This window comes from Eurosta solidaginis, chromosome 2 (assembly GCF_040869045.1).
Source record: "Eurosta solidaginis isolate ZX-2024a chromosome 2, ASM4086904v1, whole genome shotgun sequence".
In the NCBI taxonomy this organism is placed as follows: Eukaryota; Metazoa; Arthropoda; class Insecta; order Diptera; family Tephritidae; genus Eurosta; species Eurosta solidaginis.
The window spans coordinates 284,960,105-284,984,923 of NC_090320.1; the positions used below are offsets into that span (position 1 = coordinate 284,960,105).

Genomic DNA, 24,819 nt, shown 5'->3' on the forward strand with positions numbered 1-24,819 from the left:
TCAAATTAAAATTAATCTTCCTAATATCTCGATCCATGCGCCATCTAGCAACATTTTTTTGATAAAATACTGCATTGTCTCCGAGTTCTGACTTGCGGCTCAAGTTTCATATTCCCGCTCACCGGGAAGTTACTCAAAAATCGATTGCAAGATTCCCTGCCTTTTTCAGGGATTTTCGTTTATCTCGATTCGTCTGCCACGTGGCGGCATTTTGTTTTCCAGGAATTGTAGTGCCATCGACTCGCAAAATGTGCTAAATTTCAAGACTCTGGATCACCAAGAAGTTAGTTAAAAGTCGATGGCAAAACTTCCATTTTAAAATTAATTTTCTGTATATCTCGATCGGTGCGCCACCTAGCGGATTTTTTCACTTACATTGTAAAGACTCCCAGATCTGAACTATGTTCTAAATATCAAGTATCTAGCTCAACGGGAAGTTACCGGAAAAGGCTTTTCCGTGGGTCAAAAATTCGTATAGAAATGAGTGGAAAAACATGAAAGCGACTTAGTATAAAGGTATAAATATAATAAAAACAACTAAAGGTGTCTAAGTTCGGGTGTAACCCAATATTATATACTCAGCGTGAGCTTCAATTGCGCGTTTCATTTCAGATAAATTACTTTTCTACATAACACGTGGCACTGCCCGTTTGAAAAAATGTGTCCACATTTTCTCTTACAATAAAACTTGATAAGTGAAATATCATTGATCCAAAACTATTTTTTGCTAAGTTACAGCTTACTAATCTAGTTTACGACCGTTTTAAATTTGTCTATTATAGGGACAATTTGTGTACCCAATTTTATCACGTTAATTTTTCTTCGAGTTATGGCTCCCGAAACATAGAAAATTGCTTAGTCATAAAAGGGGCCGTGCCACACCCATTTTCAAAAATGTTAGTGTTTTCCAATTTAATGTTATAATTCAATTTAAAAAGCAAAATTCTACTGATACAAAGCTCTTTTCCGCTAAGATATAACTTATTATTTTCATCTACGAACCTTTTTAAAATCTTTTATATAAAAGTGGTCGTGTCTTTAACCGATCTAGTCCATTTTTTCTAGAAAAATTTCCTGCTATAGGGAAAATCTGTGTACCCAATTTTATTACGATCCGTTAATTTTTGTTCGAGTTATGTCTCCCGAAATATAGAAAATGGCTTAGTCATGAAAGGGGCGGTGCCAAGCCCATTTTTTTAAATTTGAAGTTTTTCGTATTTATTGTTATAAATCTACTTGGGAAATGAAATACCATTGATACAAAGCTCTTTCTTGCTTTATACCTGTACAACCAACCGTTATCCAATCAAAGTTAATATACTGTGTGTGCAAAGCACGCTGAGTATAATAAACGATTGTGATCACACAAAGAAATATATTTTTACTATGGCACTATTGTGAATATTTGATTAGAACTAACACTGCATTACCGGCAGTTTCTAACATTCGCCAGATGGCAGTGCAAGCTGTAAATTTAACTTGATTGATGGAACAATTGATTTTTGTCGATATTTGATAAGAGGCTGCGCACGGGTGCGGCTTGTCTTATATATTATTTCTAATTGCTGTTTTTATGTGCAAGTCCCTTTTTCGCTCTTATTTGGAATCCAAATCTACAAATAAAGGTTTGGTTGTGAAGATGGAGATTCAGGCTATTAGCGAACTTTGGGCATTATTGGTCGTAGTGCTTTTGTTTAGATATATTTTATTAAACTAATTTCTTAAAAGTAGACGATTGTGAGCACACAAAAAGAAATATATTTGTACTATGGCACTATTGTTAATATTTAATTAAAACTAACACTGCATTACCTGCAGTTTCTAACATTCGACAGATGGCAGCGTAAGTTTTTATTGATAGATGATTGCTTGATAGAACAGCTGATTCTAATTTCTGTTGATATTTGATATGAGACTTTTGTATTTTGTTGCGCAAGATGCGCACGGTTACGGCTAGTTTTATTTATATGTATGTGGTAACACATGCATAATCGCGTATGTCCCCTCTTTTATACTCAGATGAGCAGAGCTCACAGAATATATTAATTTTGTTCGCATAACGGTATTCCGTATCGGTATAAACTAACCGAGATAAATTAAGACTTCCATATATCAAAATTAAAAAGACATTCTTGGCATACGGCCACCTTATAGGAGTCACATATGCGTGTTTTATGATTATTGGTTTAAATTTTCCCGAGGCACGTATTTCTCACATATTTCGAGCGCTTCGAAAATATATCAGGTGTGATTTAAAAAAAAAAGTTATAAGAAATGCGTTCAAATTTAACCAAATTTTCATATTAAAAAAAATATTCAAATAAAGCGAATTGATAGCTGAAGAAAGATAGCAAAGGCAATTTGCTCTACTTCTTAGTATTACCATTAGTATGTAGCCGTGAAAAAGACAATTTTGTCTCCAAAGCTCTAAGCTGAGTATGTAATATTCGATTTCACCCGAACGTAGCCTTCTTTACTTGTTATACAGCACTTTGCCGATTATGTACGTATACGCAATGAAAAAACTCAATTTAAAATTTGTGGATCTTCATAGCGAAATCTTAGTTTTTACCCTTGTGCGACGGCATTTAACGGTCTCCAATCGGAATCGAAATTTATATAGATAGATTTATAAGGACCACACTTATGTACATGTAATACATTTCATTTATATAATTGATGTTGGCGGCACTTGAGATTTGGTTAAATGAGCCTTCCTTGGTGTGATGCCACTTGTACTCAGACATTCTATTGCTGCAGGGAGGGTGGTCAGTCAGTTCAGGCATCTTGCAATTCCTAGCAAATGTAAGAGTTTTTATCAAATTTTCATCTAGAGGATTGCAAGGTTGAAAGCAATTATATTCGAACTTCAAAAAAAGATCATCTACGCCCACTATTGAAAGGAAGTGAAACCGATTAATTCTCACTGGGCCACTGGCAGGATTAAAATCTCTCATACTGATAAACCTCGCCTAAAAATATCCACGTAGCTACAGGCTCTAAAATAAAATTTATCAAAAAACATTATACAAAATCTTAAAACAATTTATTTCTAAATGGGCTATAGATATATGTTGATATAAATTTGAACTGCGCTATATACAGTAGGGAACAGAAAAATAGTAATTAAATAGTTTTTATTTACTTTCGATATTTTAAGAAAAAAATTGATTTTCATAAAACCAACCTTAAAAGCATTATGGAGAAAACACGTAACATCGAGACAAATTTACGAAAATTTCCAAATTTTTATTTTGAGTTCCCTGAATTTTTTTTTTTTTTTTTTAATTATGCTCAATCAATTTAAGTCAAACAAGGTACAATGTATCCGGAATTATGTTTGTTTACGACAATTCTTTTTCAGATGGTGCTTTAAACTTTCCTCTAAACATTTTTTTGATTAAATGAAAGAATTTCGGAACACATTTCGAAAAAAATGTCAAAATCAAATGCGAGTTGCATTTGGTTATATTGAAATTGATGGGTTACAAAACTGTTTAAAAACACAGAAGAGCTCTACGACGAAATTCGATAAAAATTACCACCTCTATTTTTCTGTGTGCTGCTGTATATGTATGTATGGTTTACAGAGCACACACAACATAACTAAACATTAATCAAAGTTCGAAATGAACAAAACGCCAATGACCCTACGCTGAGCGGCAGGCTTTTGAAAGTTGGCGTATGACCAGAGGCAGATATCTGTAAAGGGTTTTAGATTGATATATTCATATGTACGTATACCCTATACCTTTTGTAAGAATGTAAATATGCATATTTGAAAAATTATAAAATTTGTTTCATTCGATTTCCGCTGAGCTTTCAATTATCGCGCCACAATGCGTATTAATCTTTGCTATAGATGGAGAAATGCAGTAATCGTAAGCCACTTCAAGTCAGTCACTGCCAAAGAAAATTGCAAAAATCATTGCATTTGGCATGCCTTTGATAACGCATATATTTATATAAGTAGCCCGTTATTAGCTATACATGGAACATCCACGAAACTTTAGTAAGTTTCTTTTTTTAATGGACGTTGTGGCAGGCAATTGCAAAGTAAAGTCCTCTCTCGGTGAACGAAAATCATACTCTACAAGTCACTTATCATACCCGTCCTGTTATATGGGGCAGAATGATGATGATCCGACCAAGAAGTGTTTCTATCGGAACCCGCCTATGGAAGCAGAGGTAGAGGGCGGCCTCCACTCCGTTGGAAGGACCAGGTGGAAAACGATTTAAACTCCCTTGGTGTGACCAATTGGCGCCGGTTGGCGGAGCGAAGGAGCGACTGGCGCGCCTTGTTGGACGGCCATAACTGTTTAGACGGTTAAGCGCCAATTAAGTAAGAAAGTAAGTGTGGCAGCGCCCTCAAGTGACTCAATGAAGCCAGGCTAATCCTATTCATGTGAGATACGAGCCCGCCCACATTGAACCTTCTATTGGCTCTATGAAATCGTTGTTATTTAAAATTTTTAAATGGTTTTGGAAATTAGAGCCTTTCAACAGCTAATCTAGCTGGAATTATTTTTAGCCGATATTTGCTTTGCTGATCGAATTCATTTGCATTCCGACAGCATTAAAATAATGCTATATAAATTAGAATATACGGCAAAACAAAAACTGGAGCAGAGGAGGATTAGAAACACGTTCTTTCCAGCCTTCTCATATATGTCGAGCTGTGTTCACCAGAATCTTCATGCACTCCGACAGCATTATCACAAAAACGAATTGTCGATCCAGGAGTAAGGGGTGATTGAAAACACGTTCTTTCCAACATCCTAATACATTGTAAATATACTTACCTTATGGTGAGAGCAATAGAGGATTGGAAACGCGTCCTTTCCAACTTTCCTTAAAAAAGTGGATTATATTTAGTAGTCTAAATTTTTGGCCCAAACAGCCGTAATAATAAATAATTAAACTATTTTCCTTTTCAGGTAAACGTGAATTTTGGTATTAGTGTATATATATTGGGACAATCAAATTGGCAAAACTATTCCCGCTTTGCAGGCTTAAGAGCCAATAAAGGTAACTTTTAATAAAATCATAAAAAATATGTTTGAGAAAAAAGGAGTATATGTAGGAAGTGGTAACCATGGGTGCTAACGCGTCTCCATGGTTACATCAATTCACATTTCAATAAATGCGCTTACACTTTTTATGATTTTGCACTGTTACCCTTACATTATTACGATCTTACACATGTGCGTTATTACTAACGCCTAGCAAGTCATTAAACGGTTACACACATATTTCTATGGAGCAAATGCGGGACTGTGAAGAGAATTTTTTACACTTGCATGTATACATGGCCTTTTCGAAACTACAAGTGTACATCGTCGCTCCCAAAAAACCAACACATTCCATATTTCTATGGAAGACTTATAACTTTCGTTATTCTTATTTGGTTGTACTAGAACGCAAATAAAATAATGTACAAAATGGAAAAAGAATATAAGCTATTCCAATATGCGGTGGCCCTCAAACCAATTCTGAGCTGAGGCATTTCGAAACTGTTTCCCTAGACGGATGATACTCAACTCAGCCAGACATATGTATTGACAAACTAGCATTGTTAAATTCACTACTCATTTTGCGTAATATTCAAATGTCTCAGTGCCCTACTTAGTTTCATAGTTATGATAATGATTGTCTAGTCGCCATAAAATATGCCAAACAATACACAACAATTACTAATAAGACTATTAAACAAAATGCATTCAATTGCAAATGACCTCTTGGCCAGAGGGTCATACGTCCACACTTTTAATAGCGCATCACTTAATTGTAACCTATTTTTGCCAGTAGCAAATGCATTGCCTCACACTGTAAAAACATTAATTTAATAGCCAATAAAGATAAGCAACAAACAACAAAGAAATTGAAAAAAAAAACCCAAATTAACTTAGCCGTATGCGGAATACGGGTCGGGTATGTAGAAAGGTAATAAATTAACAGCACCTTATTGCAAAAATATAACTACCGTATGCAAAAATAAGAACAACAATATGTATACGTTCTGCATAAGTGGGCTGAGTGGCATTTTGGCAGAAATTTTGAGTTTAAAATTGTTATTGAGTAAACATCCTTGCGCACGGTATGGTGAATGTAAGCGCTAGTCTAGTCGCTACACGAAAGCATAATGTAGGAACAATGACTTCGTCAAAGGAAGATGAGGAAGAGAAGATAATGAAGGGAGAGAGAAGGAGGGAGGGAAAGGAAAGGAAAGGAAAGGAAAGGAAAGGAAAGGAAAGGAAAGGAAAGGAAAGGAAAAGTAAAGAAAAGAAAAGAAAGGAAAGGAAAGGAAAAGAAAGGAAAGGAAAGGAAAATAAAGGAAAGGAAAGGAAAGAAAAGAGAAAGGATGTGATAGCTTGTAGTATGTGTGTTATCGAAGAGGTTATGACGAGTTATCGATTTGTTGTCGAAGTTTCGCAAAAACTTCGCTTTTTTTTTGAGAAATCTTGTAATAATTTTAACCTTTGTTCTCAATAAAGAAAAAAATTGCTAATTTTAACATATGCTTATTAGGTTTTTGTCAGAGATTTATCGATTTATTATAAAAATGTTATCGATTATTTATCGAAAAATTATCTATAGTATATCGATAATTATACGATTTGTTATGGACAAATAATTGATTTGCTATCGGAGTTTCACCAAATTGTTTTATGCATGTTACCGATTTACTATCGAAAAGTTCTCAACTCAATGTTGAAAAATTACCGTTTTGTTAGCGAAAAGTTATCAGTGTGTTATCGAAAAGTTTACGATTTTTGTCAAAAAATATATATTAATTTATTATCAAAAATTTATCGATGTGTTATCAAAAATTTATTGATTTTTTAGAAACTATCGATTTGTTATCGGATCGCTGCCAATTTGTTTTCAGATTCTTTCGATTTGCTATCGAAAAATAATCCATTTTTATTGAAAAATTTACCGATTTGTTACTCAAAAGTTGTCGATATACTATTGAGAAGTCAACGTTTTTTTACAAAAAATTTATAGATTTCCTATCCACTTACAATAGAAAAGTTGCCAATGTGTTGTCACAATTTAGTAGCTATTTTTTATCAAAAAGTATCGATATCCTATAAGAGTGTAATATATTTATCATCGACAGGTTAACAACTACTCCCCTGTTTATTAAAAAACAGATATCGATAAAACATATTACGTGTCGTTACCAACGCGATAAGAAACCAATAGATAACCGATGACTTGGCAATAATTATTAAAAAGTAATCGATTTGCTGTCGAAAAGTTATTATTTTTTTATTTGAGTGCTTACCATTTTTAATCGGATTGCTATCAATTTGTTATCGAAACGTTCTCAATTTACTGTCGACAGTTTTACGATTGGCTATCGAAAAGACAATCATTTTTATAAAAATTTCGACGGTCTTTTAGCGATTTATTATCGAAAAGTTATCGATTTCTTATTAAAAAGTTGTTGAATTCTTTTCGAACAGTTATCGATATGTTATCAAAAATGTATGGAAATAATATCGATTTTTTATCAAAAAATTATTGAAACCTCATCTTAGTGTTATCCGTTTGTTGTCGATAACACTTCAATAAATCAATTTTACAAAGTTAACGCGTCATTAGCAAACGGACAAGAAACCAATTAAATTACCGGCAATAATTCGCTATCGATAATAAGCCGATAATAAAACAACAACTTGCCAGTATCGGTTGTTACACATATGTAGCTTTTCTCAAAAACCCTGAAATTGTTTCTGATATTGTTGCTTCTGATGTGGCTTATTATAATATGATATTAGATGATTCAAAGATTTCAAAATCGAATATCGGAGCCATAACGCCAGATTCCCAAAACGATTTTGCACATAATTTGAGGACCATTTGGATCATTAACTTTTGATTACATGTTTTCAATTTTCACGACACTCTCCGAACGAAATTATTATTTTTATTTGAAACAGCCCACTGTGCAGCATTTGTCGTATGGGGCCAGCATTGCATCTCTCACTGGGTTGCTACCCAAATGACACTGGCGGTAGTTTACAACGATGCCAAAGCTGTAATTTTTGCTGGTTTTTCATGCCATCGCACACACACACACACACACATTGGCATAAACATATGTAAATGCTTTTTTATATAAAAAGAAATGTTCAAAAGCCGTTTTTAGGTCAGCAATCAGTCAGCCACTTTTTAGCCGGCAGAGTGGGTGAGTAGGTAATAGGCACATGCACACATATGTGTGTTGTATGTATGCGTTAGCGGTAATGTGTCAGTGCAAGCGCACGCGCTTAATGTCGTCATCTTACCGGCAATCCAACGACGACAACGACAACGCCAACAGCAAACGACAAGCGGATTTATGCATATTCACCTGGTGCAGGCAATAGAAATAGAATTGGATAAGCGGATGTCAGTTTAATATTGGGTTGAACAGATTTGGGGGAGGGATATGCGAAGTGAAGTAAACAAGTATAAATCTGATTGCGTGTCGTCTACCGTTGCATTTTTTTCACTGCTGTGGCGCTTTAAATTAAAACACTTTGTTTGTTTTTTCATACAAGCAAATAAATTCTAAAGCACATTTATTGGCGATAAGTCATTTTTTTTACGCTTGATAAATTTAGGTTGCATTTGCATCGAATGGCGGTTATGGCAATGGCAATATATGTTTTGTATGCGTGTATGTATGTACGTTTTACTTCAGCGCAATTATGGTTGTATGTGTGCTTGTTGATGTTATTTAATTTCCCACCTGAAAAATTATGCATTTTTGTTAAATAACTGGAGACATTGTAAGTGTAGCGTAATTTTTATGGAGAAAATCCAATTAAACTTCACAGCTTATTTAATTTATGTAATTTAGGAATCAGGTTTATATTACAGATTTAATGCAATATAAATATTGCATCTAGAAGGTATTGTTCGGTTTATTAGCACCTCAAAGAGAAAGCAAAACTACATATTTTAGTAAGTTCTTTCTTCCAATTTTCGTGATGCTCCTTTATATTTATATGTTTCACGCCGCTCCCCACCGGCATCAGCAAGGCAGATGAGTTTTCGCTGAGAAATTATTGATGTTGCTTTGCCATCCACACCACTACGCGTAAACCACCAGCTCGGTATAAACCTCCTCTAAAGTATACCGCGCCTTGTATTTATTTATGTGATTTCTATCTACTTTTTGCGGGCTTCTGGTAATTCAGTTTGTTTCCATTGGTGGTATTATATAGAGCTTACGATTTCTTTTCGATAGAATGTAGCCAATCTCACGAGAGACCAAACTGTCGATATCTCGAGTCTGGAAATTCTCGCTTGTATTCAAGCTCTACTTATTATCTCTAAAATAAACAGATATCTTAAACTTTATTAGAAGATATATCGTAAATTGATTTTCTGTAAGTCTTACAGCCCTAATGGCGAGATTGGATATGTATATCTAGTAGCTGTTAAATATATAACTTTTAATCTCGTTTCTGGCCGCACGAAGAAACTCAAACGTAAAATTGCTATCTAGTCCTGATGTTCTTACTAAAACTGTATTAGAATAACTAGAAAATAATCATGAAACATTTCCGAAACGATTCCAAGATGATTCAGTGTTAAACCCGAAAAGTTCCAATTCAGATAGCCAGGCGGCCGCGTACCTTGCAGTCCAACGCAATTACATTTAAGCTAGTCGATGACTGCATTAAAATCGTGAATGACAGCCAAAGCAAGGCTTTGTTAGGATGGGTTCCCGGACATCTGGGACATGAAGGTAATGAACATGCCAGTTTCCTAGCAAAGCGGGGTGCTATAGCAGAATTATAAAGTCCAGAGCACTTTTGTGAACTCACAAAAGAACACACCAGGTAAAACATTAGTAACTAGGAAACAAAACAACTCAGACGTCACTGGACTGATTGTACAGGGCAAAGACAGGCCAAACTGCTTATACTTCCGGCAACAAAAGTATCCGCCAAACTCATTAATCTAAGCAGGGCGACCTACGAACTCTCACTGGGTACTATACGGCACACTGTTGTCTACGATATCATCTAAGTAAGTTAAATCTATCCGCCGAATTTGTCGCTTAAGTGAGATGGAGGACGAAACGCCGGTTCCCATTCTCTACGAATGCGTCACTCTAACCATCTATATGGTGTGACTCTTAATCCCCATTTAATTTGGAGTAAAAAGCCTGAACAGGTAATAATAATAATAATAACAAGTAAGAACGGGACTGTCTTCGGCTGTGCCGAAGACTTCATACCTTTCATGAATGGGGCTGAACAATAATCTTATCCCGTTCGTAATCTCCGAATAATCGGATGTATAAGATAAGAAATATATAGTGAACAGATCTACATACCTTAACGATTTTTAAGATAAATATAAAATAAAAAATAGGTAGGTAATCTGTGTGAGGATGCAAAGCTTCACGTTTTTTGTGGTCTGCATGTAAAAACTATGGCTACGAATCACGTATTCCAAAAATATATGACGTAAACGTAACTATTTGATGAAATTTGTTGAATTTTGAAGCTTCTAGCCGTAAAAAAGGGTCCAATATGACAGTTTATATGAAGTATATAATATATATACCACCGATCTCTATGATTTTTTCAGACAACAATATATGCTATATACGTAAGCATTTTGTGAAATTTGAAGCTTCTAACTGTTAAAACGGGGCAGAAATTGCGTAAAGTTTCTTATCTGAACAATCGGTTGTTTGAGATATATACTATGTGTACCACCGATCTCAATGATTTTTTCAGACATCAATATATGCTATACACGTAAGCAGTTGGTGAAATTTGAAGCTTCTAGCTGTTAAAATGGGGCCGAAATCGTAAAAAAATATATATATACTATATATATATACTATATATACCATCATATATATATTATATATATCACCGATCTCCATGATTTTTTGACACAACAATACATACTATATACGTAAGCAATCGGTGAAATTTGAAGCTTATAACTGTTAAAATGGGGAAGAAATTGCGCAAAGTTTCTTATCTGAACAATCGGTTGTATGGGATATATACTATATATACCACCGGTATCTATGATTTTCTCAGACAACAATATATGCTATACACGTAAGCATTTGGTCAAATTTGAACATATCTAAACGATTTTTAAGATAAATATAAAATAAAAAATAGGTAGGTAATCTGTGTGAGGATGCAAAGCTTCACGTTTTTTGTGGTCTGCATGTAAAAACTATGGCTACGAATCACGTATTCCAAAAATATATGACGTAAACGTAACTATTTGATGAAATTTGTTGAATTTTGAAGCTTCTAGCCGTAAAAAAGGGTCCAATATGACAGTTTATATGAAGTATATAATATATATACCACCGATCTCTATGATTTTTTCAGACAACAATATATGCTATATACGAAAGCATTTTGTGAAATTTGAAGCTTCTAACTGTTAAAACGGGGCAGAAATTGCGCAAAGTTTCTTATCTGAACAATCGGTTGTATGAGATATATACTATGTATACCACCGATCTCAACGATTTTTTCAGACATCAATATATGCTATACACGTAAGCAGTTGGTGAAATTTGAAGCTTCTAGCTGTTAAAATGGGGTAGAAATTGCGAAAAGTTTCTTATCTGAACAATCGGTTGTATGAGATATATACTATATATACAACCGATCTCTATGATTTTTTCAGACGACAATATATGTTATATACGTAAGCAATCAGTGAAATTTGAAGCTTATAGCTGTTAAAATGGGGTAGAAATTGCGAAAAATTTCTTATCTGAACAATCGGTTGTATGAGATATATACTATATATACAACCGATCTCTATGATTTTTTCAGACAACAATATATGCTATATACATAACCAATCGGTGAAATTTGAAGCTTATAGCTGTTAAAATGGGGTAGAAATTGCGAAAAGTTTCTTATCTGAACAATCGGTTGTATGAGATATATACTATATATACAACCGATCTCTATAATTTTTTCAGACAACAATGTATGCTATATAAGTAAATATTCGGTGAAATTTGAAGCTTCTAGCTGTTAAAATGGGGCTAAAATTTGCGAAATTATATATATATATACTATATATATATACTATATATACCACCATATATATACTATATATACCACCGATCTTTATGATTTTTTCAGACAACAATATATGCTATATACGTAAGCATTCACTGAAATTTGAAGCCTCTAGCTCTTAAAATAGGGCAGTAATTACGAAAAGTTCCTTATCTGAACAATCGGTTGTGGGGGATATATACTATGTATACGACCGATCTCATAAATTATTTCAGGCAACAATATGTGCAATATACGAAAGTATATGGTGAATTTTGAAGCTTCAATCTGTTAAATTGGGTAAGATATTACAAAAATCCTCTTTTTCTGAAAAATCGGTTGTATGGAGGATATATGCTATAGTGGTCCGATCCGGTCGGTTCCGACAAATGTCTAATCGGACACCCAAATACACCTGCTCACCAAATTTTATCAAGATATCTCAAAAATTGAGGGACTAGTTTGCATACAAACAGACAGACGGACAGACGGACAGACGGACAGACGGACATGGCTAAATCAACTCAGCTCTTCAACCTGATTATTTCGGTATACTTAATGGTGGGTCTATCTATTTTCCTTTAAGGACTTACAATTTTCGGTTTCGTGACGAAATTAATATACCATTTCATTTTCATGAAAGGTATAAAAATAGGTAGGTAATCTGTGTGAGGATGCAAAGCTTCACGTTTTTTGTGGTCTGCATGTAAAAACTATGGCTACGAATCACGTATTCCAAAAATATATGACGTAAACGTAACTATTTGATGAAATTTGTTGAATTTTGAAGCTTCTAGCCGTAAAAAAGGGTCCAATATGACAGTTTATATGAAGTATATAATATATATACCACCGATCTCTATGATTTTTTCAGACAACAATATATGCTATATACGAAAGCATTTTGTGAAATTTGAAGCTTCTAACTGTTAAAACGGGGCAGAAATTGCGCAAAGTTTCTTATCTGAACAATCGGTTGTATGAGATATATACTATGTATACCACCGATCTCAACGATTTTTTCAGACATCAATATATGCTATACACGTAAGCAGTTGGTGAAATTTGAAGCTTCTAGCTGTTAAAATGGGGTAGAAATTGCGAAAAGTTTCTTATCTGAACAATCGGTTGTATGAGATATATACTATATATACAACCGATCTCTATGATTTTTTCAGACGACAATATATGTTATATACGTAAGCAATCAGTGAAATTTGAAGCTTATAGCTGTTAAAATGGGGTAGAAATTGCGAAAAGTTTCTTATCTGAACAATCGGTTGTATGAGATATATACTATATATACAACCGATCTCTATGATTTTTTCAGACAACAATATATGCTATATACATAACCAATCGGTGAAATTTGAAGCTTATAGCTGTTAAAATGGGGTAGAAATTGCGAAAAGTTTCTTATCTGAACAATCGGTTGTATGAGATATATACTATATATACAACCGATCTCTATAATTTTTTCAGACAACAATGTATGCTATATAAGTAAATATTCGGTGAAATTTGAAGCTTCTAGCTGTTAAAATGGGGCTAAAATTTGCGAAATTATATATATATATACTATATATATATACTATATATACCACCATATATATACTATATATAGCACCGATCTTTATGATTTTTTCAGACAACAATATATGCTATATACGTAAGCATTCACTGAAATTTGAAGCCTCTAGCTCTTAAAATAGGGCAGTAATTACGAAAAGTTCCTTATCTGAACAATCGGTTGTGGGGGATATATACTATATATACGACCGATCTCATAAATTATTTCAGGCAACAATATGTGCAATATACGAAAGTATATGGTGAAGTTTGAAGCTTCAATCTGTTAAATTGGGTAAGATATTACAAAAATCCTCTTTTTCTGAAAAATCGGTTGTATGGAGGATATATGCTATAGTGGTCCGATCCGGTCGGTTCCGACAAATGTCTAATCGGACACCCAAATACACCTGCTCACCAAATTTTATTAAGATATCTCAAAAATTGAGGGACTAGTTTGCATACAAACAGACAGACGGACAGACGGACAGACGGACAGACGGACAGACGGACATGGCTAAATCAACTCAGCTCTTCAACCTGATTATTTCGGTATACTTAATGGTGGGTCTATCTATTTTCCTTTAAGGACTTACAATTTTCGGTTTCGTGACGAAATTAATATACCATTTCATTTTCATGAAAGGTATAAAAATAGGTAGGTAATCTGTGTGAGGATGCAAAGCTTCACGTTTTTTGTGGTCTGCATGTAAAAACTATGGCTACGAATCACGTATTCCAAAAATATATGACGTAAACGTAACTATTTGATGAAATTTGTTGAATTTTGAAGCTTCTAGCCGTAAAAAAGGGTCCAATATTACAGTTTATATGAAGTATATAATAGATATACCACCGATCTCTATGATTTTTTCAGACAACAATATATGCTATATACGAAAGCATTTTGTGAAATTTGAAGCTTCTAACTGTTAAAACGGGGCAGAAATTGCGCAGAGTTTCTTATCTGAACAATCGGTTGTATGAGATATATACTATGTATACCACCGATCTCAACGATTTTTTCAGACATCAATATATGCTATACACGTACGCAGTTGGTGAAATTTGAAGCTTCTAGCTGTTAAAATGGGGTAGAAATTGCGAAAAGTTTCTTATCTGAACAATCGGTTGTATGAGATATATACTATATATACAACCGATCTCTATGATTTTTTCAGACGACAATATATGTTATATACGTAAGCAATCAGTGAAATTTGAAGCTTATAGCTGTTAAAATGGGGTAGAAATTGCGAAAAGTTTCTTATCTGAACAATCGGTTGTATGAGATATATACTATATATACAACCGATCTCTATGATTTTTTCAGACAACAATATATGCTATATACATAACCAATCGGTGAAATTTGAAGCTTATAGCTGTTAAAATGGGGTAGAAATTGCGAAAAGTTTCTTATCTGAACAATCGGTTGTATGAGATATATACTATATATACAACCGATCTCTATAATTTTTTCAGACAACAATGTATGCTATATAAGTAAATATTCGGTGAAATTTGAAGCTTCTAGCTGTTAAAATGGGGCTAAAATTTGCGAAATTATATATATATACTATATATATATACTATATATACCACCATATATATACTATATATACCACCGATCTTTATGATTTTTTCAGACAACAATATATGCTATATACGTAAGCATTCACTGAAATTTGAAGCCTCTAGCTCTTAAAATAGGGCAGTAATTACGAAAAGTTCCTTATCTGAACAATCGGTTGTGGGGGATATATACTATATATACGACCGATCTCATAAATTATTTCAGGCAACAATATGTGCAATATACGAAAGTATATGGTGAAGTTTGAAGCTTCAATCTGTTAAATTGGGTAAGATATTACAAAAATCCTCTTTTTCTGAAAAATCGGTTGTATGGAGGATATATGCTATAGTGGTCCGATCCGGTCGGTTCCGACAAATGTCTAATCGGACACCCAAATACACCTGCTCACCAAATTTTATCAAGATATCTCAAAAATTGAGGGACTAGTTTGCATACAAACAGACAGACGGACAGACGGACAGACGGACAGACGGACATGGCTAAATCAACTCAGCTCTTCAACCTGATTATTTCGGTATGCTTAATGGTGGGTCTATCTATTTTCCTTTAAGGACTTACAATTTTCGGTTTCGTGACGAAATTAATATACCATTTCATTTTCATGAAAGGTATAAAAAATAGGTAGGTAATCTGTGTGAGGATGCAAAGCTTCACGTTTTTTGTGGTCTGCATGTAAAAACTATGGCTACGAATCACGTATTCCAAAAATATATGACGTAAACGTAACTATTTGATGAAATTTGTTGAATTTTGAAGCTTCTAGCCGTAAAAAAGGGTCCAATATGACAGTTTATATGAAGTATATAATATATATACCACCGATCTCTATGATTTTTTCAGACAACAATATATGCTATATACGAAAGCATTTTGTGAAATTTGAAGCTTCTAACTGTTAAAACGGGGCAGAAATTGCGCAAAGTTTCTTATCTGAACAATCGGTTGTATGAGATATATACTATGTATACCACCGATCTCAACGATTTTTTCAGACATCAATATATGCTATACACGTAAGCAGTTGGTGAAATTTGAAGCTTCTAGCTGTTAAAATGGGGTAGAAATTGCGAAAAGTTTCTTATCTGAACAATCGGTTGTATGAGATATATACTATATATACAACCGATCTCTATGATTTTTTCAGACGACAATATATGTTATATACGTAAGCAATCAGTGAAATTTGAAGCTTATAGCTGTTAAAATGGGGTAGAAATTGCGAAAAGTTTCTTATCTGAACAATCGGTTGTATGAGATATATACTATATATACAACCGATCTCTATGATTTTTTCAGACAACAATATATGCTATATACATAACCAATCGGTGAAATTTGAAGCTTATAGCTGTTAAAATGGGGTAGAAATTGCGAAAAGTTTCTTATCTGAACAATCGGTTGTATGAGATATATACTATATATACAACCGATCTCTATAATTTTTTCAGACAACAATGTATGCTATATAAGTAAATATTCGGTGAAATTTGAAGCTTCTAGCTGTTAAAATGGGGCTAAAATTTGCGAAATTATATATATATATACTATATATATATACTATATATACCACCATATATATACTATATATACCACCGATCTTTATGATTTTTTCAGACAACAATATATGCTATATACGTAAGCATTCACTGAAATTTGAAGCCTCTAGCTCTTAAAATAGGGCAGTAATTACGAAAAGTTCCTTATCTGAACAATCGGTTGTGGGGGATATATACTATATATACGACCGATCTCATAAATTATTTCAGGCAACAATATGTGCAATATACGAAAGTATATGGTGAATTTTGAAGCTTCAATCTGTTAAATTGGGTAAGATATTACAAAAATCCTCTTTTTCTGAAAAATCGGTTGTATGGAGGATATATGCTATAGTGGTCCGATCCGGTCGGTTCCGACAAATGTCTAATCGGACACCCAAATACACCTGCTCACCAAATTTTATCAAGATATCTCAAAAATTGAGGGACTAGTTTGCATACAAACAGACAGACGGACAGACGGACAGACGGACAGACGGACAGACGGACATGGCTAAATCAACTCAGCTCTTCAACCTGATTATTTCGGTATACTTAATGGTGGGTCTATCTATTTTCCTTTAAGGACTTACAATTTTCGGTTTCGTGACGAAATTAATATACCATTTCATTTTCATGAAAGGTATAAAAATAGGTAGGTAATCTGTGTGAGGATGCAAAGCTTCACGTTTTTTGTGGTCTGCATGTAAAAACTATGGCTACGAATCACGTATTCCAAAAATATATGACGTAAACGTAACTATTTGATGAAATTTGTTGAATTTTGAAGCTTCTAGCCGTAAAAAAGGGTCCAATATGACAGTTTATATGAAGTATATAATATATATACCACCGATCTCTATGATTTTTTCAGACAACAATATATGCTATATACGAAAGCATTTTGTGAAATTTGAAGCTTCTAACTGTTAAAACGGGGCAGAAATTGCGCAAAGTTTCTTATCTGAACAATCGGTTGTATGAGATATATAATATGTATACCACCGATCTCAACGATTTTTTCAGACATCAATATATGCTATACACGTAAGCAGTTGGTGAAATTTGAAGCTTCTAGCTGTTAAAATGGGGTAGAAATTGCGAAAAGTTTCTTATCTGAACAATCGGTTGTATGAGATATATACTATATATACAACCGATCTCTATGATTTTTTCAGACGACAATATATGTTATATACGTAAGCAATCAGTGAAATTTGAAGCTTATAGCTGTTAAAATGGGGTAGAAATTGCGAAAAGTTTCTTATCTGAACAATCGGTTGTATGAGATATATACTATATATACAACCGATCTCTATGATTTTTTCAGACAACAATATATGCTATATACATAACCAATCGGTGAAATTTGAAGCTTATAGCTGTTAAAATGGGGTAGAAATTGCGAAAAGTTTCTTATCTGAACAATCGGTTGTATGAGATATATACTATATATACAACCGATCTCTATAATTTTTTCAGACAACAATGTATGCTATATAAGTAAATATTCGGTGAAATTTGAAGCTTCTAGCTGTTAAAATGGGGCTAAAATTTGCGAAATTATATATATATATACTATATATATATACTATATATACCACCATATATATACTATATATAGCACCGATCTTTATGATTTTTTCAGACAACAATATATGCTATATACGTAAGCATTCACTGAAATTTGAAGCCTCTAGCTCTTAAAATAGGGCAGTAATTACGAAAAGTTCCTTATCTGAACAATCGGTTGTGGGGGATATATACTATATATACGACCGATCTCATAAATTATTTCAGGCAACAATATGTGCAATATACGAAAGTATATGGTGAAGTTTGAAGCTTCAATCTGTTAAATTGGGTAAGATATTACAAAAATCCTCTTTTTCTGAAAAATCGGTTGTATGGAGGATATATGCTATAGTGGTCCGATCCGGTCGGTTCCGACAAATGTCTAATCGGACACCCAAATACACCTGCTCACCAAATTTTATCAAGATATCTCAAAAATTGAGGGACTAGTTTGCATACAAACAGACAGACGGACAGACGGACAGACGGACAGACGGACAGACGGACATGGCTAAATCAACTCAGCTCTTCAACCTGATTATTTCGGTATACTTAATGGTGGGTCTATCTATTTTCCTTTAAGGACTTACAATTTTCGGTTTCGTGACGAAATTAATATACCATTTCATTTTCATGAAAGGTATAAAAATAGGTAGGTAATCTGTGTGAGTATGCAAAGCTTCACGTTTTTTGTGGTCTGCATGTAAAAACTATGGCTACGAATCACGTATTCCAAAAATATATGACGTAAACGTAACTATTTGATGAAATTTGTTGAATTTTGAAGCTTCTAGCCGTAAAAAAGGGTCCAATATTACAGTTTATATGAAGTATATAATATATATACCACCGATCTCTATGATTTTTTCAGACAACAATATATGCTATATACGAAAGCATTTTGTGAAATTTGAAGCTTCTAACTGTTAAAACGGGGCAGAAATTGCGCAAAGTTTCTTATCTGAACAATCGGTTGTATGAGATATATACTATGTATACCACCGATCTCAACGATTTTTTCAGACATCAATATATGCTATATACATAACCAATCGGTGAAATTTGAAGCTTATAGCTGTTAAAATGGGGTAGAAATTGCGAAAAGTTTCTTATCTGAACAATCGGTTGTATGAGATATATACTATATATACAACCGATCTCTATAATTTTTTCAGACAACAATGTATGCTATATAAGTAAATATTCGGTGAAATTTGAAGCTTCTAGCTGTTAAAATGGGGCTAAAATTTGCGAAATTATATATATATACTATATATATATACTATATATACCACCATATATATACTATATATACCACCGATCTTTATGATTTTTTCAGACAACAATATATGCTATATACGTAAGCATTCACTGAAATTTGAAGCCTCTAGCTCTTAAAATAGGGCAGTAATTACGAAAAGTTCCTTATCTGAACAATCGGTTGTGGGGGATATATACTATATATACGACCGATCTCATAAATTATTTCAGGCAACAATATGTGCAATATACGAAAGTATATGGTGAAGTTTGAAGCTTCAATCTGTTAAATTGGGTAAGATATTACAAAAATCCTCTTTTTCTGAAAAATCGGTTGTATGGAGGATATATGCTATAGTGGTCCGATCCGGTCGGTTCCGACAAATGTCTAATCGGACACCCAAATACACCTGCTCACCAAATTTTATCAAGATATCTCAAAAATTGAGGGACTAGTTTGCATACAAACAGACAGACGGACAGACGGACAGACGGACAGACGGACAGACGGACATGGCTAAATCAACTCAGCTCTTCAACCTGATTATTTCGGTATACTTAATGGTGGGTCTATCTATTTTCCTTTAAGGACTTACAATTTTCGGTTTCGTGACGAAATTAATATACCATTTCATTTTCATGAAAGGTATAAAAATAGGTAGGTAATCTGTGTGAGGATGCAAAGCTTCACGTTTTTTGTGGTCTGTATGTAAAAACTATGGCTACGAATCACGTATTCCAAAAATATATGACGTAAACGTAACTATTTGATGAAATTTGTTGAATTTTGAAGCTTCTAGCCGTAAAAAAGGGTCCAATATGACAGTTTATATGAAGTATATAATATATATACCACCGATCTCTATGATTTTTTCAGACAACAATATATGCTATATACGAAAGCATTTTGTGAAATTTGAAGCTTCTAACTGTTAAAACGGGGCAGAAATTGCGCAAAGTTTCTTATCTGAACAATCGGTTGTATGAGATATATACTATGTATACCACCGATCTCAACGATTTTTTCAGACATCAATATATGCTATACACGTAAGCAGTTGGTGAAATTTGAAGCTTCTAGCTGTTAAAATGGGGTAGAAATTGCGAAAAGTTTCTTATCTGAACAATCGGTTGTATGAGATATATACTATATATACAACCGATCTCTATGATTTTTTCAGACGACAATATATGTTATATACGTAAGCAATCAGTTAAATTTGAAGCTTATAGCTGTTAAAATGGGGTAGAAATTGCGAAAAGTTTCTTATCTGAACAATCGGTTGTATGAGATATATACTATATATACAACCGATCTCTATGATTTTTTCAGACAACAATATATGCTATATACATAACCAATCGGTGAAATTTGAAGCTTATAGCTGTTAAAATGGGGTAGAAATTGCGAAAAGTTTCTTATCTGAACAATCGGTTGTATGAGATATATACTATATATACAACCGATCTCTATAATTTTTTCAGACAACAATGTATGCTATATAAGTAAATATTCGGTGAAATTTGAAGCTTCTAGCTGTTAAAATGGGGCTAAAATTTGCGAAATTATATATATATATACTATATATATATACTATATATACCACCATATATATATACTATATATACCACCGATCTTTATGATTTTTTCAGACAACAATATATGCTATATACGTAAGCATTCACTGAAATTTGAAGCCTCTAGCTCTTAAAATAGGGCAGTAATTACGAAAAGTTTCTTATCTGAACAATCGGTTGTATGAGATATATACTATATATACAACCGATCTCTATGATTTTTTCAGACAACAATATATGCTATATACATAACCAATCGGTGAAATTTGAAGCTTATAGCTGTTAAAATGGGGTAGAAATTGCGAAAAGTTTCTTATCTGAACAATCGGTTGTATGAGATATATACTATATATACAACCGATCTCTATGATTTTTTCAGACGACAATATATGTTATATACGTAAGCAATCAGTGAAATTTGAAGCTTATAGCTGTTAAAATGGGGTAGAAATTGCGAAAAGTTTCTTATCTGAACAATCGGTTGTATGAGATATATACTATATATACAACCGATCTCTATGATTTTTTCAGACGACAATATATGTTATATACGTAAGCAATCAGTGAAATTTGAAGCTTATAGCTGTTAAAATGGGGTAGAAATTGCGAAAAGTTTCTTATCTGAACAATCGGTTGTATGAGATATATACTATATATACAACCGATCTCTATGATTTTTTCAGACGACAATATATGTTATATACGTAAGCAATCAGTGAAATGTGAAGCTTATAGCTGTTAAAATGGGGTAGAAATTGCGAAAAGTTTCTTATCTGAACAATCGGTTGTATGAGATATATACTATATATACAACCGATCTCTATGATTTTTTCAGACAACAATATATGCTATATACATAACCAATCGGTGAAATTTGAAGCTTCTAGCTGTTAAAATGGGGTAGAAATTGCGAAAAGTTTCTTATCTGAACAATCGGTTGTATGAGATATATACTATATATACAACCGATCTCTATGATTTTTTCAGACGACAATATATGTTATATACGTAAGCAATCAGTGAAATTTGAAGCTTATAGCTGTTAAAATGGGGTAGAAATTGCGAAAAGTTTCTTATCTGAACAATCGGTTGTATGAGATATATACTATATATACAACCGATCTCTATGATTTTTTCAGACAACAATATATGCTATATACATAACCAATCGGTGAAATTTGAAGCTTATAGCTGTTAAAATGGGGTAGAAATTGCGAAAAGTTTCTTATCTGAACAATCGGTTGTATGAGATATATACTATATATACAACCGATCTCTATAATTTTTTCAGACAACAATGTATGCTATATAAGTAAATATTCGGTGAAATTTGAAGCTTCTAGCTGTTAAAATGGGGCTAAAATTTGCGAAATTATATATATATACTATATATATATACTATATATACCACCATATATATACTATATATACCACCGATCTTTATGATTTTTTCAGACAACAATATATGCTATATACGTAAGCATTCACTGAAATTTGAAGCCTCTAGCTCTTAAAATAGGGCAGTAATTACGAAAAGTTCCTTATCTGAACAATCGGTTGTGGGGGATATATACTATATATACGACCGATCTCATAAATTATTTCAGGCAACAATATGTGCAATATACGAAAGTATATGGTGAAGTTTGAAGCTTCAATCTGTTAAATTGGGTAAGATATTACAAAAATCCTCTTTTTCTGAAAAATCGGTTGTATGGAGGATATATGCTATAGTGGTCCGATCCGGTCGGTTCCGACAAATGTCTAATCGGACACCCAAATACACCTGCTCACCAAATTTTATCAAGATATCTCAAAAATTGAGGGACTAGTTTGCATACAAACAGACAGACGGACAGACGGACAGACGGACAGACGGACAGACGGACATGGCTAAATCAACTCAGCTCTTCAACCTGATTATTTCGGTATACTTAATGGTGGGTCTATCTATTTTCCTTTAAGGACTTACAATTTTCGGTTTCGTGACGAAATTAATATACCATTTCATTTTCATGAAAGGTATAATAATAATAATATTAATAATAATAGATGGTTCTAAAATCATCTCAAAACACTCCGAAAGTATATGGAGAAAAATACCTAACACACTAACAATGTACCTAAAATAATCCCTAATATGAGAGAGATGTATCCATAAGAAGTTGCAAAATGTGTTAAACATAATAAAAAAAAAAAACATTCTTAAAAAGTTTCGAAACTATCCTCAAAAGAGTACAATAATCATTCAGAAAATAAAACTTCGTAGGTTATTGCGCCTTACATCAATTTTTTTTATTTTTTTAATAAAGTGCAAACAAAATATAATTGAAGCTTAAGTAATTAAACTAAAAATCAAAAAAAAATATTAAACATATAAAATAACATGAAATAAATAAAACAAAGAAAAATAAAACGAAAAAACGTAAATAAAGTAAAATAAGATATGGTCCTTTGTCGGATGCAGATCGTGTACATTCCGGTAACAAGCACCATTAGGGCACCAGCCCGACCATCTCCGGAACGATTTAGTATGCCACAATGAACCTTCAAGGCCATAACGCTTTCCCACCCCCTAGATCCATAAGGAACTTGGGGTAGCCAGAGTATCGGCTGTTAAAGTAAAATAATTCGCCACGGTTGGGTGAGGTTGACAATTGGGTTGGGGAAGGTATATTTTGCGCTGGTGACACCTTTAAAGGGTTGCGGTTCACAATTCTTTGAATCAATTTGGTATTTTAGTTGCCTCTTAAAACAAGCATACCTGCCGCTGGTATATTCTAAGCCCCCTAACCCGCTGGGGGCTATTTCATCAATTATTTAAGTATAACGTAATCTTTAAACATTACGCCCACGTCGAATATGGCAGATGAGTAGTCAGACTTATTTAATTTGCATTGCGCTTACAAACATTCAACTTGTATGGTCTTTATTTAGCATTTTTATTGTTTTCATACCAATTCGTTGAGACTAATTCTTGTTTTGAACTGCTTACAGGTAACCTGTTGTATTCAAGTAATACACATACAAACTTTAGAAAAAAAACAATTCGAAAACTTATAAATAAACTATAAGGCGAAACCTAAAACACACCGTTTTATATGAATACATTCTTTTATATCATACATGGGCATTATGCATTAAAAATTTAGTGCGTCAAATATTTCACTAACCATTCATCAGTTTTAGTCGAAGCTTAATTGAACAAAATTGTTTTTTGTAATATCATATTGCATACTTGAAAGCTTCCTATTGTTACGAATATTAGCAACACTAAGGCGTACTGTCATCTCTAAGCCGATGCTAAGCAGTGAATTGTATGCACATCAATAATTCAATCATTATGTCTACACATATGTACATACACGCAGCGGAGAAGCAACGCACAAACACATGCACCTGAGATGCTCCCAAAAGTATGCAATTATAATTGTGGAAGTGTCGCTCACAAATACACGCGCATATGAGAGCTATACACGTGCATCTGTTGTTATAATTATATACCAGTAACTAGGTAAATTCTGAAAGCGCCTAGAAGATGCAACGAGGAAATCACACAGTATAAAAGCAGCAAGAGTAGGGGCGCGACAATCAGTTTGATTTAAGCATTCCATCTGTCGAGCAATAGCAGTGTTAT

At 33.4% G+C, this 24,819-nt stretch overlaps 1 long non-coding RNA gene across 1 annotated transcript in view; it reads left to right on the forward strand.

The window, feature by feature from the left end:
* The window catches only part of LOC137241089 (uncharacterized), a 70,722-nt gene extending 64,549 nt beyond the window's left edge, over window positions 1-6,173 (forward strand). Inside the window, exon 3 of the long non-coding RNA XR_010949906.1 lies at window positions 4,938-6,173. This is a non-coding gene — a long non-coding RNA (uncharacterized lncRNA). The remainder of the gene's footprint in view (window positions 1-4,937) is intronic.
* The last annotated feature ends 18,646 nt before the right edge of the window (window positions 6,174-24,819 follow it).